The 17387-nt window shown below is 39.5% G+C and overlaps 1 long non-coding RNA gene and 1 pseudogene across 1 annotated transcript; one reads left to right on the forward strand and one right to left on the reverse strand.

Moving 5' to 3' along the window:
* Nucleotides 1-1568: 1568 nt before the first annotated feature.
* On the reverse strand, nucleotides 1569-8539 carry LOC147577555 (uncharacterized). The gene is made up of 2 exons (XR_015240394.1): nucleotides 8502-8539; nucleotides 1569-2655 (listed from the first exon to the last, which is right to left on the reverse strand). It is a non-coding gene; the product is annotated as an uncharacterized LOC147577555 (long non-coding RNA).
* Nucleotides 8540-16508: 7969 nt separating this feature from the next.
* LOC112849792 (peptidyl-prolyl cis-trans isomerase A pseudogene) lies at nucleotides 16509-17162 on the forward strand (annotated as a pseudogene).
* The last annotated feature ends 225 nt before the right edge of the window (nucleotides 17163-17387 follow it).

Below are 17387 nucleotides of genomic sequence, written 5' to 3' on the forward strand. Positions count from 1 at the left end.
AATATTCAGAGGACCCATCCCTTGATATGTTGATCTCGTATTTGGAGGACGGGCCTGGGATAGTTTCCCAATTATGCCAGTTGATAATGATGCCTGTTGATTCCACACTGGAGGTCAAAGCTGGCAAGCTTTTTATAAACCATCAGCATTCTCTTCATTCTGGGCTCACAGCTACACTCCGTTTAGTGCCTCTCTTTAGCTGGGTTGTGACCACGTGACTGAGCTGTGGCCGCCTTCATCTTCATTGAATGTGGTTAATATTGTTTCCATTTTCTTCACCTTGGATATTTTGGCTAATTTTGGCTTTGTTAACCTCTTTCTTGAAACTTTTTCTTCTGTTGGGTTTCGTTTTTTCTCTGGTTATCCTCCTCCTACCGGACAAACATCATCCTAGTAAAAGTCAAAGTTTCCCTTCCCTCTGGTGAACTGGCCTGATTCTCCAGCACATCAGACATGCCTCCCCTTGGGGCTTTGGACGATTTAGTGTTTCTGGCTCAACACTCTCTCCTCAAATACCTACATGGGACCTGCCCCACCTCATTCAAGTCTTTGTTCCAACACTTACTTTGCGCTGATACCCCTACTCATAAATGCGACTTCTTCCCAACAAATTTCTTATGTTTATCCGGCTTTATTTTTTCCATAACAGTTACAATATTCAAATACTACACAATTTTAATACTTGTTATGTTTATTATCTTCTTTACCCCAGAAAACAAAATTCATAAGGACTGGGATTTTTGTTTTCTCCACTGCTGTGTGCTCCGAAACAGAGATAGTGCCTCTCACATACATTGTGGGTGCTCAAAAAAGTATTTGTGCAGTGTCTGAATGAAAGAAGGATCGAATGAATGAATAACGATCCATGCTGTTGGTAAATAAACACATGAAACAATATTCAGCCTCACAAGTATTCAAACATAAAAATTAACACAAAATACCATATTTTCCTATTGATTTTTCAATTTGTATGGTCAAATTGTATTTTCAAATTGTAGGTCCTGTAATTCCTAAACCCAGTGAGCATGTAGTGAATTGCATTCACATTTTAAATTGATGCAGTCATTTTTTTAAATCAATTTACATGTAGTCATAATGTATGTATAACCTCTGGTCCAGTAACCCCAGTTTTGGAATTTTGCTTCAACAACCACAAACAAAATTTTTAACACATATGTTCTACTTAGCCATCTACTGCAATAATATTAATAATGATGAAAACGGAAAGAAACTAAATGAATTAAATTATGTCAATGCCATGGACTATTTGCAGCCATTATGATCATAAGGACTATGCTTCAATATGGAAGATTGTTTATGGAAAATGGAGTCTGTAATTACACAGCTTTTATATGTATATGGGAAAAACTATAAACAATACACAAAAATTAGAACTGTCGCATATATGAGGGATGAGATTAAAACTTATATTTGTCTCCATTTCCCAAATGCTCCAGTTTGTTGCCATAGCTTTTACAGTTCCTCAGCATTGGAAAAGAAAATAAATTGTCTTATTTCTAAATGTTATACCTTCACCTGATGTGAATTTATTCGAAGTTCCAAAAAGGTGATCATTACTTGCTTTTATTGAATTCATCCAGAACGATTAACATCATTGTGGAAATACTTTTAGAGTCCTTAAAACAGATTTATTTGCATGAAAATGAGACATTTACCCAAAAGGATCAGGCTAGAATGTAACATTAATTCAAGAATTAGATTGTCCTTCTCCTTTCTCATGTGTCTGCTTTACCTAACTGTCTGCAAGGGTTTATGTTCTAACTGCTTGGTTCATATAGATCTGGTTAAGCCCATTATCTCTCTACATTTTAATATATAGGACTATCTGTAACTATTCTTCTTTGCATACATTGCCACGAATTCCTTGCATACTCCCCGGGGATTCATGGAGGGGAGGGGTTTTCAGACAAAGGAACTCAGGGCATGCCCTTCCCCCTCAAAAATAAGTTTCCTCCCTTGAAAACTGAACTAAGCCTTCAGCCTTCACCAGATGCTGAGATTGTGACATCCTTGCTTGATCTACCCTTCCCTACCAGCTCTCAAACCAGTAAACCCTTCCCTTCAGTGGTGTATGACCGGACATATTATTGACATTCAGTCTTCCTCCGGGTGCCTTGGTCAGCAAGGATTTGGGCTGTGCCCTTGATGCCCTTCCTGGTCATAGAGAGAAGTAGCTACTCTCAATTTCATAGTCCCCCATTTGCATGACTCTCTACTACTCTGTCACTCCCCAGTCAATACTGACTGCCAAGAATTATTTTCAGGGTCATAACATTAACTCATCGGTGTGAAATGACATCAAATCAACTATTCCTTGGTTTGCATGCTTGCAAAGCTGAAGATTCTTATAACAACAACAACAAGAAGACAAAAATCCCTCCCTGTGGGACCTCTTACTCCAAAGGCCCTCCCTAGAGAAGAACTGCACTTCTCACCATTGACAGCCTTGCCATGTGACTTACTTAAGCCACAGAAATGTGAGAAAAAGTGCTATGTTCCTCACCCAGTAGAAGCCATAGGAGCCATCACGTGGTTCTTCCATGGCGTTATATTTCCTCTGCCTAAAGATGAACAGCGTCCTAGAGAGGGGCTGCTTCTTCAGGAAAAGTCCAGAAATGAAGCAGACCAAATGTCCTGTAATGAAGTTAAAAAAAAAAAAAAAAAAACACTTATTATTAGATACAATTAAGATTTTTAAAATCTGTTACCATATGCTGTTACCATAGCATAACCCAGCCAAGCCTGCCTGACACAAACTGGTGTCTTTCTGACATTTTAGGAGGCAGGAATGAGCTGGATGTGTGACTTTGGGCAAATTACCCAATCTCATTGTGCCTCATCTATAACATTGAGGTAATAACTGCTGCATGAGGTTATTGTGATAAATACGTAAATGAAAACCTATAAACATGTAAACACTACCTGGTAAATAGCATATGCTTAATCAGTGTTAGCTACTGCTATTTATTCTTCTTATTATTACTATTATGGTTATTAATCTACAACAGATAAGGGTCTTATCCTAATTCTGCACACACAGTCTCCAGCACAGCGTCTGACTCATACACCCCATTTGACCTATTTTCCAAGTGTCTTTAATTGATCAGCCTCTTCCCTTTTGTTTCGTTTCCTCATATGATCACGTCCTTTGATTTTCTTTTGCCACCACTTTTTCCTCTTCCCTTTAAACTAGCAAAGGTTTTATAATATAAATTTAAACAGGAACCGAATACCTTCAAACGTTCAGCTCATTTTACTTGATACCCTGAATCTGGTACTTTTATAGACTTCGATCTATTCTTTGCCCTAATGGAGCTCCCAATAAATCATTTCATGTATCAAAATGTCTGCTTAATGGATGTCCTAGGACACAGTAGGTTCAATTTGTAAACACAAGTATCTGAAATAGTCAGAAGTTACGGAGCCAGAGTCTCCAGAAAAAAAGTCTTTTTAAAAGCCATTCTTTCCTACTGTCATGTTCTCAAGGATAGGGAATAATGTTCTTTTCTCTTTTTCCTACATGGGACAATTGTACAAAAAGACAACCTTTGTTTCTGAGAAATCCTGTATTTTTTGTGTCCTGAGTTTCTTGACATCTTTCTATTTTTCTCGCACAAAGCATCCTTAATCATCTGTGACACTGATCTTCATTGCGACCCATTTTCCTGGATTCTATAAACAGAAGACATATGCTTTAAATTACCAAAATTTCTCTCACCTCATTTTTCACTGCAAGAAAATAAAATGGAAAGTTCTTTCTCAAAGGGAAAACGATTATTTTCTCTTCAGCTTTATAGATGCTTAAGGTCTTCAGGGTTGTTCTTATTACCTAATTTTCTAACTGGCCACCTGGACTTCAGTTTCTCCCTTAACCCAATACTTTTTTTGTGTGGCCAAAATCATCTTCTTGAAGTTAAAATTTGACTATTGAACTTTCTTGGGTAAAAACATCCATATACTCTCCAACAACAATGGAATTATTGCAGCTGGAGAATTAGTGCCAAACTAGCACACTCCTATCCAATAGACCACCCCTCCTAGAGCTTCCTCTTCCTCTCATTCTTATGACAGTTTTCTGTTCATTCTCTAGCTCCTTGCCAGCCTCCTTCTTTTTTTAGACCTATGAATGTAGACATTCTCCACAGTTACGTTCTCAAGCCTTCACACTTCCCTTACACCCTATCCTTAGCTTCACACTATCCTTAGCTTTAGAACTCAAAAGAGTTTGAACACCATGACCTAGTGACTCTTCTCTCTTCTAGAATGGCCACACCCAGTTTACTACCAAATTCTGTCCCTTCAATCTTCCAGATGTCTCTAATGGAAACCTTTTTCTCCCTTCCCGCTACCACTGACTTATACCCATATCTCCTCGATTGTTTTGGCTATGAGAGCATGAGACTCTGCCAGGGAGCAATGGGGCCAATCTGTCACTGACGGAAGTGGCTCGATCACGCATGAACACCCATGCAGAATCGGGTAGGTCAAGATGATTAAAAAACGGAATCAGAACCAAGTCAGTCGGAAGAAGAGCTGTGACTAGTGTTTTGGCCAGACTATACCAGATGGCATCAGACCCCAGTGGTCTGAGACACCACTGAGTTTCCTGCTGGGAGGTCTCAGTGCTCTGAGAAGAGGCTGGCTGGGTCCTTTTGCAGGGACCCTCAACACTTCTCTACCCAGATACCTATGGTATCCCCTTGACTGTGCTTTGTCTCATGTCAACAGATTTGTTCTCATTTGCACAGGATGGTATTTGGTATCCTTGAGTTGGATGGAGGATACAAGTTAAGGGCATGTCCTTCAGTCTGAGTAGAGGTTGTTGGCTTCCAGAGTCTGAGGATTTATCTCAGGCCCACCCTTTTCTAGGACTGGAAATAGTTTTCTGGAAGTTGGACTTTGGGCTAATGCCTTGACAACTGACTGCCCCTTCCTTAGGTATCTCTCTCCATTACATTCTGCAGACCTCTGACTGATGAAACGTCCTCTCTCACAGATACAGTGTCACTCCCCTTCTTAGGTATTCTTCTGGGTGCCTCTCAGCCAAGAAATAAAATCAAAACTCTCTGTAGGCACCTGGGTGGCTCAGCGGGTTAAGTGTCTGACTCTTGATCTCAGCTCAGGTCTTGATCTTAGGGTCATGAGTTCAAGCCCCACAGTGAGCTCCACACTGAGTGTGAATCCTACTTTAAAAAAAAAATCAAAACTCCCTAACTTTGAATAAATACTTTTCTGGGATGTTTCCTGAAAATTGCCTTTGTATCCTATCTTCTGTATTTCTCTACCCATAACTAACACTCAAAAAGAGGGATATCAGGGGCACCTGGGTGGCTCAGTCAGTAAAGCATGCAACTCTTGATCTTGGGGTCATGAGTTGGAGCCCCATGTTGGAGCTAGAGTTTATTTTAAAAAAAGAGAGAAATAGAGAAAGAAGGCAGAAGGGGAATATCAGAGCTTTTGATCCTCTTGCTAGTCATTTGTTTCATATTTTCAAGAGGACAATTTCAATCAATGGTATTAGATAAGAGCCGCTGCACCCTGAAACTGCTGTCTCCTGTGCAGGCATATTAACGCTGGTGATAGAATGGCCATAAATAATGTAACGTACTTAAGTTGTCAGACCTCTCAGGTCATAGGAGTCCTAACTCATATTCATGAGCTCACTCATGACCCTCTTCATCAGAGTTCCAGTCCACTCCATGCAAACTGAAGTAGGCAGGTTGACAAGTCGCCATGGCTTATGTCAGACATTGAAACTGAAGAATGGCCCCAAACTGCTACAAAAGAGACTGAATTGTCCTCTAGACACTATTTTGGCCCTGATGCAAATTCCTATTTTGGCCTCCTGCCATCCTCTCATTTCTACAAAAATTTAAGCTGCCTGAGAAATATTGGTCTTTCACATGGGCAAAGGGATGGTAGGACCCTCTACTATGTGTCCCTCAAGCAGAAGCTGTTGATTCCGAGATCAAACCTTCCAGCTGCTCCCTGTAATACTCCCTCTGTTCTATCCCAGTGCTGTAGCTGAAACCATTTGATCTATTTCTCCCTCACACTTCACTAGTCAGAGTCCAAATTGCTTCGCTTCGTTAATGCCTTTATCTCTACCCACTGGTGTAACCAGAATCAAATCTGAGAGAATATCAAGGTTGCTCATGTTATTCATCACAATGCCAACCTGGGAAAGAAGCAGCTCAGTGTTGGGAGAAATAATACTCAGTCTTCATGTCTTCTCAGAGAAAATCTCCAAAGTTGCCAGAACTTAGGCCTCGTCAATACACCACTTCCCCACATCTCCATTTCTTTAAAAAAAAATTTTTTTTTTCAACGTTTATTTATTTTTGGGACAGAGAGAGACAGAGCATGAACGGGGGAGGGGCAGAGAGAGAGGGAGACACAGAATCAGAAACAGGCTCCAGGCTCTGAGCCATCAGCCCAGAGCCTGACGCGGGGCTCGAACTCAAGGACCGCAAGATAGTGACCTGGCTGAAGTCGGACGCTTAACCGACTGCACCACCCAGGCACCCCAACCCACATCTCCATTTCAATGATAATGATCCACGGAGCTCACAGGCATGAATGGAAGGTTGCTGATTTTTACACAAACTCTTTTGTGAATTAGTTTTAAAATACTATTCAATAGTCACGTATTTGTTTTAAAACAAATTTATTGGGGCGCCTGGGTGGCGCAGTCGGTTAAGCGTCCGACTTCAGCCAGGTCACGATCTCGCAGTCCGTGAGTTCGAGCTCCGCATCAGGCTCTGGGCTGATGGCTCGGAGCCTGGAGCCTGTTTCCGATTCTGTGTCTCCCTCTCTCTCTGCCCCTCCCCCGTTCATGCTCTGTCTCTCTCTGTCCCCAAAATAAATAAAAAACGTTGAAAAAAAATTTTAAAAACAAATTTATTGTAATCAATGAAATACTCATTTAAATATGGGAAATGGTGGATCCCATGGTAATTTGATATGTAATATCTCAGTAATATAAAGAAAACTCTTTTGTAGCACACATTTATATTATACCTTGAAAGCTCCCTTTAAAATTCCATAAAACACATAAGGGAAGGGAAACAAAAATAATATAAAAACAGGGATGGGGACAAAACAGAAGAGACTCACAAATATGGAGAACAAACTGAGGGTTATGGGAGGGGTTGTGGGAGAGGGGATGGGCTAATTGGATAAGGGGCACTAAGGAATCTACTCCTGAAATCCTTGTTGCACTCTATGCTAATCTGGATGTCAATTTAAAAAAATAAAAAATAAAATAAAATTCCATAAAAGAAAATGGAGAATGGAGGAAGAAAGAGAAGGAAGGAGGGAAAAGGGGAAAGAGGGCAGAAGGGAAGTAGGAAACGAGAGGGTAGGCAATGAGGGAAGGAGAGAGGGGGATAAAAAGTTCACATCTCTAGAGGGCAGGTGGGTCGGGATGGGTGCAATAGAAGTGTGCAATAGGGATCAAAAAGTGCACCTGTTGTGATGAGTACTGGGTGATTAAAATAGAAAGAAGAGGGAGAAGAAGAAGGAGGTGGTGGGGAAGGAGGAGAAGGAGGAGGAGGAGGAGGAGAAGAAAGGGCACAAGAAGCCTGTGTGGTACAACCAAGTTTCTAGTTCTTGGTCAGGCCATTGGTAGTATGAGTGTATTCCCTTTGTGAAAATTCATCTAACTGTATACTTGCGATTTGTGCACCTTTTTGCATGTGTGGTACTTCAACAAAAAGTTTTCTCAAAACAATGCTCAACAGAGAAAAGTAAAATATAATAGAAAATCACCCCCTTGGGGATTTTTCTATAGAAAAAAAAGTCACATCTCTAACCACACATGAATAGTAAGCAGAATGCTTTATTAATCACATAGAAAATTAGATCAATTAACATTACTTGTGATTTTTCCTGTGCAATTTTGTAAATGATTCTGTCTGTGTTGACCATGGCCAGTGAAAAGCTCCTAGAATCTTTCTTTCTGTAATTTTTTGTTAATAAACCTAGGGAAAATTCAAGGTTATTTGGAACATTAAATAAAAGCTTTCTAACTCAAACAACCTAACTTTGAAAATCATCACATTCATGATTCTGCCAAACACTGTCAGAAGTTGGGATCTTTGTTTTCCTAATCTCATTCCAGGTGTGGTCTGATACAATTAGGAGGTTCTCTGGAGTCTGAATTTAAAACTTGTACTTCAGAGAAGGGCCTCGAGTTTGTAATCTGTTTACCTCTATAAAATAAATAGAATTTATTCATTCAGTCTTATTTCTTAGCAACAACAGGAAGTGCATTTAATATGCACCTTGCCCTCAGTAAGGTACTCCATACTCTTTATTATGTGAAAAATAATCATCATCTGTGTTTTGAAATATCCCATGTGAACTACAAATAAATAAAAGATAAAGATACAGATAAAATAAAAGATAAATATCTGTAAAGATACAGATAAAACAAAGCAGTAAGAAGTATATAAAAGGACTAAAAGAATACAAGTTACCATTTCTTTCTGTAACTCTTCATACATTTTCAGGGAATTCATATTTGCAGGACTCTGGAGGAAAAATCAAAATGAGACAAAAGTTTTCTGGTTTCTTTTGAATGTCATAGATATGGATGTTGGGCAACAGACCTGGAGATGTGGTTTGGGTACAAGATGTTTATTAAAGAACAAAGTCTACAAAAGGAAGGGAGAAAAGGCAGGATTGTGTACAAGAAGTTACTCTGAGATCCAGGCTTTTCAATGATGGTCCATATGCTTTGTTTCTTCACCAAATAACAGACTGGAAATATTCTGAAGACATTGTTTTTAAAAAGTTCTAGTAGATCCCTAAAATGTTCTCTTCTATTCAGCTTTCATAAGTAATGTTTATAGAAAGTTTTGGCAATAAAAGAAACCTTCTTTCATGCTCACTAACAGTGAACCGTGACTGGTGGAGAAAGGTGCTAGAACGTGAACATTGGTGGTGGGTATGTCTTCTTGTACATACATTTTTTTCATTTGCCGAATTATCTAAAGTGGATATGTGCAACTCTTCAAACAGTTATAAATATATGATAAAAGTCCACACTGAAAGGAGTCTCACAGTGGTATGCAGGGCCAAAGGTAGGAGCTGAGGAGTTAGGACAGTGTTTATAAACAATGGTTTATTTTGGTCGAGTGGAACCATAAATAATTGTGTTTTCTTTTTATTTTACCAACATTCCTAAAATAAGAAGTTATTACCTTTAAGGCAGGGTGATAGGGGAAACAAGTCCTCCAAGCTCATTCAGTGTTTAAAATAATACTAAAATATAAAGCAAAGACCCAAGTAGAGAGTTTAACCTTGGGAAGCTAAGACGCAGCTGAAAGAAGTAATGAACAACTGACCCCAGTGTGGGCCTCATGTGATTCAAGTTGCAGTAGGAGGAAGGCAAGTCTCAAAGAGGGAGAAGAAACAATATTTTGGGTGAGGGGATGGGCTGAGATGCGTAACTAGTTAGACAGCCTTTCAGGGATTGTCAGGGCTTTTGAAAATGAAAATGCTTTTCTCTACTGGAGCACCTTTGAAAGAGACAAATAACAGTGACCTCTCTTCCATGAGGGGGGCTTTCCAAGTGTATCGTATGAAAATTATAGCAAATGGCATCTGATGGAGAGTCCTGTTAACACTCCCCTCCCCCATGAGTCATTCAGACATTCATCACACCCACAGACCCTTCACCAGCCCCACAATTTCCCCCCATCACACTGGTTTGTGAATGTGTGACTGAAGGCCTCCTGGAGCCTCTCCTCATCCCCTGAGCTGAAGCCTCTCAGAAACCACATTCAGCTCCAAGCACAGCCTTTGGCCTCAAGGACTCAGAGACTGTTCTTGGCAATCATAGAATTAGTCAACAGGAACTTGACCTTGTTGGGGGAGTTTTCCAGGCCTCACCTCATCTCTCAATTCCAGAGAGCTAATATGAGCGATACACAAAACCTACACAAGTACTGCTATAAAACCAAAAAGAAAGTCATAAATGTTGTAGAAAGCCTGAAGCCATTTCAACTGTCAAAAATATTCAAACTTTTCCATCAATATTCAGTTATATTCTGTCTCATTCAAGTCAAGCAGTTCACCTAAAGAAAGAATCTGGACATGAATACATTCTACATCATAATACACAAGAGATAGAGATTAAATGGATTCTTTTTAGAACTTTAGAAATCTGCAACTAATTATTTCTATAATATATGCCAGTTTCAGAAAATTATGATGTCTAAAAATCTCCTCTGAAATCTCCACTAAAAATCTATGTTATTACTTACATTTGAAATTTCAGATTGTTTATTCAATGTAATCTTTTAATAGTCTTACTTAGAATAAGTGTTCCATTAAAAAAAATTATCCTTTCAATTTCTGAATTTAAGTTTAATCATCTTATAATTATATTAAAATGTTCTAAAAGCATTTTAATCTAATATCTGATTTCATGGAGTCAATTTTTTTATTCGATACAAATTGAGTCTTCACTAATTTCAGGAAGAAAGATCTGTCTGTAATTTAGCCCTCAAAATAAAATTCAACTAGCTATAAGCCATTGGATGCCTGCATTGTGGGCAGATGGAATTTATTTATGAAGGAAGTTCAGTGGTCAAGAGTTAGAGACCTAAAACAAGGGTATGAGATTTCTGATCACTGAAATGAAAAACTCATCAATTAAGGTGTTAACTGAACTAAGGCATAGGGGAAGGAAGGGTTCTTTAGTGAGATTTAGGAAGACTTGTTCCAGAATATATAGTTTTCCAGAATAAGATTTGTGTCCTCTGGTGGGATTTTGAGTGGTGGATACTTTAGCAGGGAAAAGAAGTCAGTGGAGAAATGATAATGAAAACACTCCCACCTGGAGAATGCAGGGTGTGGGGGGTGTGAGTTCCACCACATGAGAACTGAGAGTTTCTCCCAGGGTACCAACGCTTTTTGGTAGAGGAGGGGTGGAGAACGGCTCTTGGCATGTGATAAGTACCACCTAAGTGTCTATTGTTATTGTCAACAGGTCAGAAAACAGGAGAAACGTGGTGAACAGCATAGGGCACATCGCTCCAAGTGACGCCACATCTATTCTAGCTAGCTCTTCTAGCTATAGGGTGGGCCAACCTTGGAGCAAAGTATTAAAAAAAAAAAGTTATTTACATGGTCATGGTTCGTTGCGTATCTTAACACAAAGCGAATTTAATTTTTAACAATCTTTTTTCACCAGATTTAAATTGTCACCGTTAACTAGATGAAGAGCATAAATGAAAGGGCATATGGGTTAACACGCATTCTCACTGAAGGGCATGATTCAGCTGAAGTCACACTTATTTCCTCTCATCTTGAGGTATCGCTGTAGACTCGGGTTAAGTGACTCCAAACCCCGGAGCCACAGCAAGAGCCCATGGGAAGATCTTGAATTTAGCAGGGAGAACAGAAGACCCTGAGGGTGCCAGAGGGTGAGAGCCAGAGAGTTGGAGAAAATAAGTAGGTTGGGCCAAGGATTTGCTCTTAAAGGTAACCTCTGATTGAATCTGATTATCTGTGATGTGGCCATAACAGAGCAAGAATGATTTGCAATTAGAATCAAGATGCATGAAGTTCACTTTATGTTCACACTTCTTGGAATGATATTAAATATATTTATTGCTCTTTTCTCTCTACAAAAGGGCAAGGGACCTGTTTTTTATGAACCTGCTTAAAATATGTAAAAACCCAAGGCAGCTTTCTCGGTGTGGGAGTTGTTTTATGGCAATTGAATAAAGACAATCATTCCAGTGGAAATTCTGCACACAGGAAAGTTTGAAATATCTGAGGACATATGTAATATAAGACAAATGTGCTCTTAAATATTATGGTCCTCAAAATGGTGATGAGTTTTAAAAAGTTGAAGTAACATTTGTTCCTTCCTAGGGCTGGATTTATATTTGAATATTTTAATTACAGGTAAATAGACAAACTTTAGGAGGATTCTAAAACAGGACACTGGTCAATAACTTTTAGGAGTACTTGGAATTTTGAAGAAAACAAAATAAGTCCTAGAGCTGAGAGGAAATGACAGACTCTCTAAAGGAGAACTATCAAGCTCTGGAAAATAAGCATTCTAAAGACGAATTTTGATTTATAATATGGTGTTTTATTGAGTTCAACATTTTATTATTTCAACAGTGAAAACAGTGTGGTGACTAGTGTTATGTCTCAACTTGACTGGGCCACGGGGTGCCTAGATATTTGGTCAAACATTATGCTGCATGTGTCCATAAGAGTGTTTTAAAGTGAGATTCATATTGGATTAGACTAAGTGAAGCAGGTCCATTATGTGGGTGGACCTCATCCAGTTAGTTCAAGACTTGAACAAAAAGCCTGGCTCTCAAACAAGCAAAAGAGAACTCCTCCCGCCCGATTGCTTTGAACCAAGATGATGGTTCTTTTCTTGCCTTCAGACTCCAACTAAAATGTCAGTTCTTCTTGGGTCTTGAGCCTAGAAACTTCAGATTTTTTTATTTCTCAGCCTCCATAATTGCATGAGCCAACTTCTTGTAAGGAAGAAACAAACACATTGGTTCTGTTTCCTGGAGAGCCCTAATACAAACCAGGACTCCCACAATCCTGATGAGCACATTGAACATTCGTCCAGGTGAATTAGTCAGAGTAGGTGATCTAGCCCAATGCCTTACCTGTGCCAGCATTTAACTTATTTCTTGAATGCTTGAATGTATGAATGTTTGAATAAATAAAAACTTGAATGCATGAAGAAATAAATGATCGAATGTTAAAATGATCAAGTGAGTTCTAAGAATAAAAATGTGTGGTTCTTCAATTACTCAGGACTGAGAATTTTTCAAAAACAAGCATTCAGATGACTAGCTTCTTTCCTGCCCAACATAAAGCAATGCCAAATGACCCAGAGAGGGTTCTGGAAACTGAAGGCTGGCTATGTCCATGTGACCCAAATATCCGGTTGAAAACTGATTAGTGCAGGGTGCCGGGGTGGCTCAGTCGGTTAAGCATCCAACTTCAGCTCAGGTCCTGATCTCACAGTTCCTGAGTTCAAGCCCCATATCAGACTCTCTACTGTCAGTGTAAAGCCCGCTTCGGATCCTCTCTGTCTGCCCCTCCCCCACTCATTCTCTCTCCCTCTCTCTTTCTCTCTCCCTCCCTCTCACTCTCTCTCTCTCTCTCTCTCTCTCTCTCTCTCTCTCTCTGTCTCTCTCTCTCTCTCTCATCAAATAAATAAACATTAAAAAAAGAAAACTGATCAGTGCTATCTTTTACATTGTGCCAAGTAAGAGTGGCCAACGTGTTGTCAAAATGAATGAGTTTCAGAGGCAACATTATTCAAAGCCTGTACCTTGTTAGGCAATTCACATTCTCTGCACTTTGCTGAAGCAGAGCTGATCGCTACTGCTTTCTTGCAACCTCTCAGCTCCTGCAACAGACACCCATCTCTTAAAATCTAAGAGGCTGAAACAAATGGAAAATTCAAACACACACAAATCCAAAACCCTTATCCATTCTATCATACCCAAAATCTGGGGGGAAATGATATTCAGTGTTCAAAAAATAAAATCAAAAATCAAATAGAAAGTCACACCCCTTGTACTCTAAACTCTATTAGGAGTCATAATTCATTTAAAACCGCATTAGAAATGGGGATTTTTTAAGTTAATTGAAATTTACCTAAAAAGATTCAACTAAAAGTTATTGAACCCTAAATCCAGGTCTGTGATCTCATACTTGTTTTCTCAACTATCTTTAAAACAATGCTTTAAGCAAGTTATTATTGATTTCATAATGAAACTGATATGGGTTTAGTGGGTTTAGTAATTTGCCCCTCTTCAGACGTAATAGGCATCAGGGCCCAAATCATCCTGGTCCCTTTAACTCATGAAAATCTCAAGTCCATCATTCTGATCTTAAATATAATTGTACAGTAAGACCTGTAGTTACCCACTCTGTGACGTTCTGGCCAAGTGCAGCAATGATTTTGATTAACACTACCACAGACATGAAACTGACACCTGTTGAGAGACATTACAAGTAAGGTGGTTTCGCAAGATTATGCCTGGAATTTTCTAATGCTCCTGATGAAAGCCCTGACACCTAGGATTCTTATTGTGTTATCCTACGTGAATGTGTCTGAACCGCAGGACTAATATCAGATACACTCAGGCAGAATTCAAGAGGTGTCCCTCATTTGTATATATCATGTATCTTAATCAGGAAGAAAACAGAAAAATGGAATCCTAACCTTTTAAGATTTGTGCCTCCTTGAATTACTTCACTCAGTTTGAACAGAAGTGTGCTAGCAGTCATATCACTCTCTATCTTCTCCAGAAACAAAACCAGACCTTCACATACCCCTGGCGTGACTTTGTGTATTGCACACACATACACACATACAAACTCATTGCACAACCCTTTCATTATTCCACTGCCTAAGTGTGTTCTCTCCAACTGGAAGACACTTGCAGAAATGTCATGCAATGACTGACTTCTGAGTCTTTGTTAGCAAAACAATGAAATAAACCACAATTTCCTGCCTCTGGCACCTCACCACATGGTGCTGGTGCAGTGCCTACCCATGAAATGCCAGATGGCCCAGAGACATCAATTGTTCAAGAATAACATCACACTCACTTTGAATAGTAGTATATTTTAACAACATACCTGCTGCTGTCATGGGGGCAAGAAGTCCTACAGCTGTCCTCGTCCTTGGGCTTTCGCAACTAGTACAGATCACAAACTTCTTTAGGAACTTTCCCAAAGGGTTGTATTACCCTTAACTGTGAATCCTTCTACATAGCACTGGAGGTTTATGTCCAAAACCTAGAATATTAACTTGGACATTTAGAAAAGCAATCTTGAATACTTATGCCATGAGTCATCACCTTGCCAATCCCCAATTTCATTGTGCCGTGTTATTAAAAATGTTGATGCTAGAACATCAAATCCAACAGGTATCTCTGAGGGATGCCAGCTTTTATCCTGAGGTTGGTGTGGAGAGGATATCTCGTAGAGAAACTGCCTGGGTAACAAAAGCAATTACAAACCCATGTAACACTCCTTAGATTCAAAAATTAAATGAAATTCATCCTAATATTTTGCCAATGATACAAAGCACAGATCAGAAATTTATTTCCATGAAGGCATTGACTGAAACTGGGAATCTTCCAACCTGCTAATTGATTTTTATATTGAATAAAGTTTTAAGTAAGTAAAAATAGTATATGCTATACTACTTAGCACAAAACTGCCAAGAGTAATTTTATGCCCTTGGGAAGTGACCAAGAAACCTTGGGCAAAAATCGATACTGACTTTCCAAGACTCTTCCAACAGAACAGAGTCTGGATTAGGGTAATCTCCTTTGTAAAATGAACTGTAATGAGCATCTAAAAATGTTGCCACTATAATCTCAGAATTGTGATTGTCAGACATTAACAACTAGTCTCAATTTTCATCAGGTGAGCTAAAGGCATCTGTACAGAATTTGTTTCCAAACAATGTGGATAAAGAACTCAGATGAATAAAAATGTGCTAAAAGTGCATTGCTGGAGGAGACTGATCATATTTCAATAACCAATATAGGGCTGCTATCAATTTACTTTTTACAAGTTATGCAGCAAATTGTAAGGTAATGCAATGTATTGTCATTATCACAGGATGCTGAAATATGAGTGGATTTTTCCTAAAGTTCCCACTTTCCCTTTTCCACTTGCTCACCTAATTCAGGCAAATAATCTGTCTATTCTAGTTATTTCCTCACGATACAGGCATGACAGGGTAAGGCAGAAAACAGAAGCTTCCTATGAGTGCCTGGTTTATATTTGCCAAAATCATAATGCCACAAAATGATTATTTGAGGGGCAAAAATGAATCTGGGGGGGGGGGAGCTATCAAAAATTATAAAGGGAGGGATCTTCCCTGAATACTAGAAAAGTAATCTACTAGGCTGCGGGACAGCAGAAGAAAGAAAAAGTATGGTGGTTTAAAGATAGTATTGACTCTGCTCTCCATATTAGAACTTCATTGAGGAGGCAAGACCCTGAGGTGGTTTAGGAGACAGAGAACAAAGATGGCTATTTGCCCCTTCTCTTAGATCATAAACCCAAGGAAGTGATAAAGGCACAACTTAGGCATCAAGGCAAATGAAGCCATAGATACGTCCCAGGAGAAGTCCCTTACTAGGGAATAGCATAAAAGCTTGATGTTTCAGTTTTCAAGCCTGACATGAAAATACCAGAGAGAGCCATTGGACCTGAGGCCCTCGATGGACAAGAATGAGAGTTGTCTCAAGAGTTTACTATATGGATCAGAGAGCAAAGACTAAATGGAACCATGGATTGGTCAGCAAATATTTCTGTGGATGGATGACTCAAAAACAAAATAGGTCATATAACATCTTGAAATTGCATACATCTCCCTGGAACTTAGACCCAAGCCAGGGAAAAGACAGACAGTGTAGGTGTCTGATGGCCTCAGGAACTGAAGATTCAAAGAGGTCTTGCAGATGCTGCCCCCTGAGGCCACCTGCGACCTCACTGTGTTCTTCAACACGGTGCTGGAGGGCGAGCCCTTGGGCCATGTCTCCTTCGAGCTGTTTGCAAACAGAGTTCCAACGACTTTTGAGAACTTTTGAGCTCTGAGCACTGGAGACGGAGAATTTGGTTTAAAATCTCCTGCTTTCACAGGATTATTCTGGGACTTAGGTGCCAGGGTGGTGACTTTGCACACCACAATGGCACTCGCAGCAAGTCCATCTATAGGGAGAAATGTGACGATGAGAATTTCATCCTGAAGCATACAGGTCCTGGCATCTTGTCCATGTCAAATGCTAGACCCACACTAATGTGGGTCCCAGTTTTCCATCTGCATTGCCAAGATTGAGTGGTTGGATGGCAAGCATATGATCTTTGGCAAGGTGAAAGAGGGCAGGAATATTGTGGAAGCTGTGGAGACTTTTGGGCCCAGGAACGGCAAGACCAGGAAGAAGATCACCATTGCTGACTATGGACAAACCTAATAAATTTGACTTGTGTTTTATCTTAACTATCAGACCATTCCTTCTGTAGCACAGGAAAGCACCCCTTCACCCCCATCTGCTTGAAATATTCCATAATCTTTGTGCTTTCACTGTAGTACTGTGGGTTCCATAGTTTCCTTACTCTCCTCCAGGTCTAGCTGTATTGCAGAGTTAAGTTACGATTATAAAATAAAAACTAAACAACAGCAACAACAACAAAAAATTCAAAGAAAAATCTAGTTGCTATATAGAAGAATCAAGTTATGTTTCTTACATTTCTGGATCATTCTGAACTAAGATTTATACCTGTTATAACAGATAATGTCATTAACACATATATCATGATTTACCATTTCTGAGTTAGCT

The sequence above is a fragment of the Puma concolor genome, chromosome C2 (genome assembly GCF_028749965.1).
Source record: "Puma concolor isolate L17-30 chromosome C2, mPumCon1.1.hap2, whole genome shotgun sequence".
Lineage (NCBI taxonomy): Eukaryota > Metazoa > Chordata > Mammalia > Carnivora > Felidae > Puma > Puma concolor.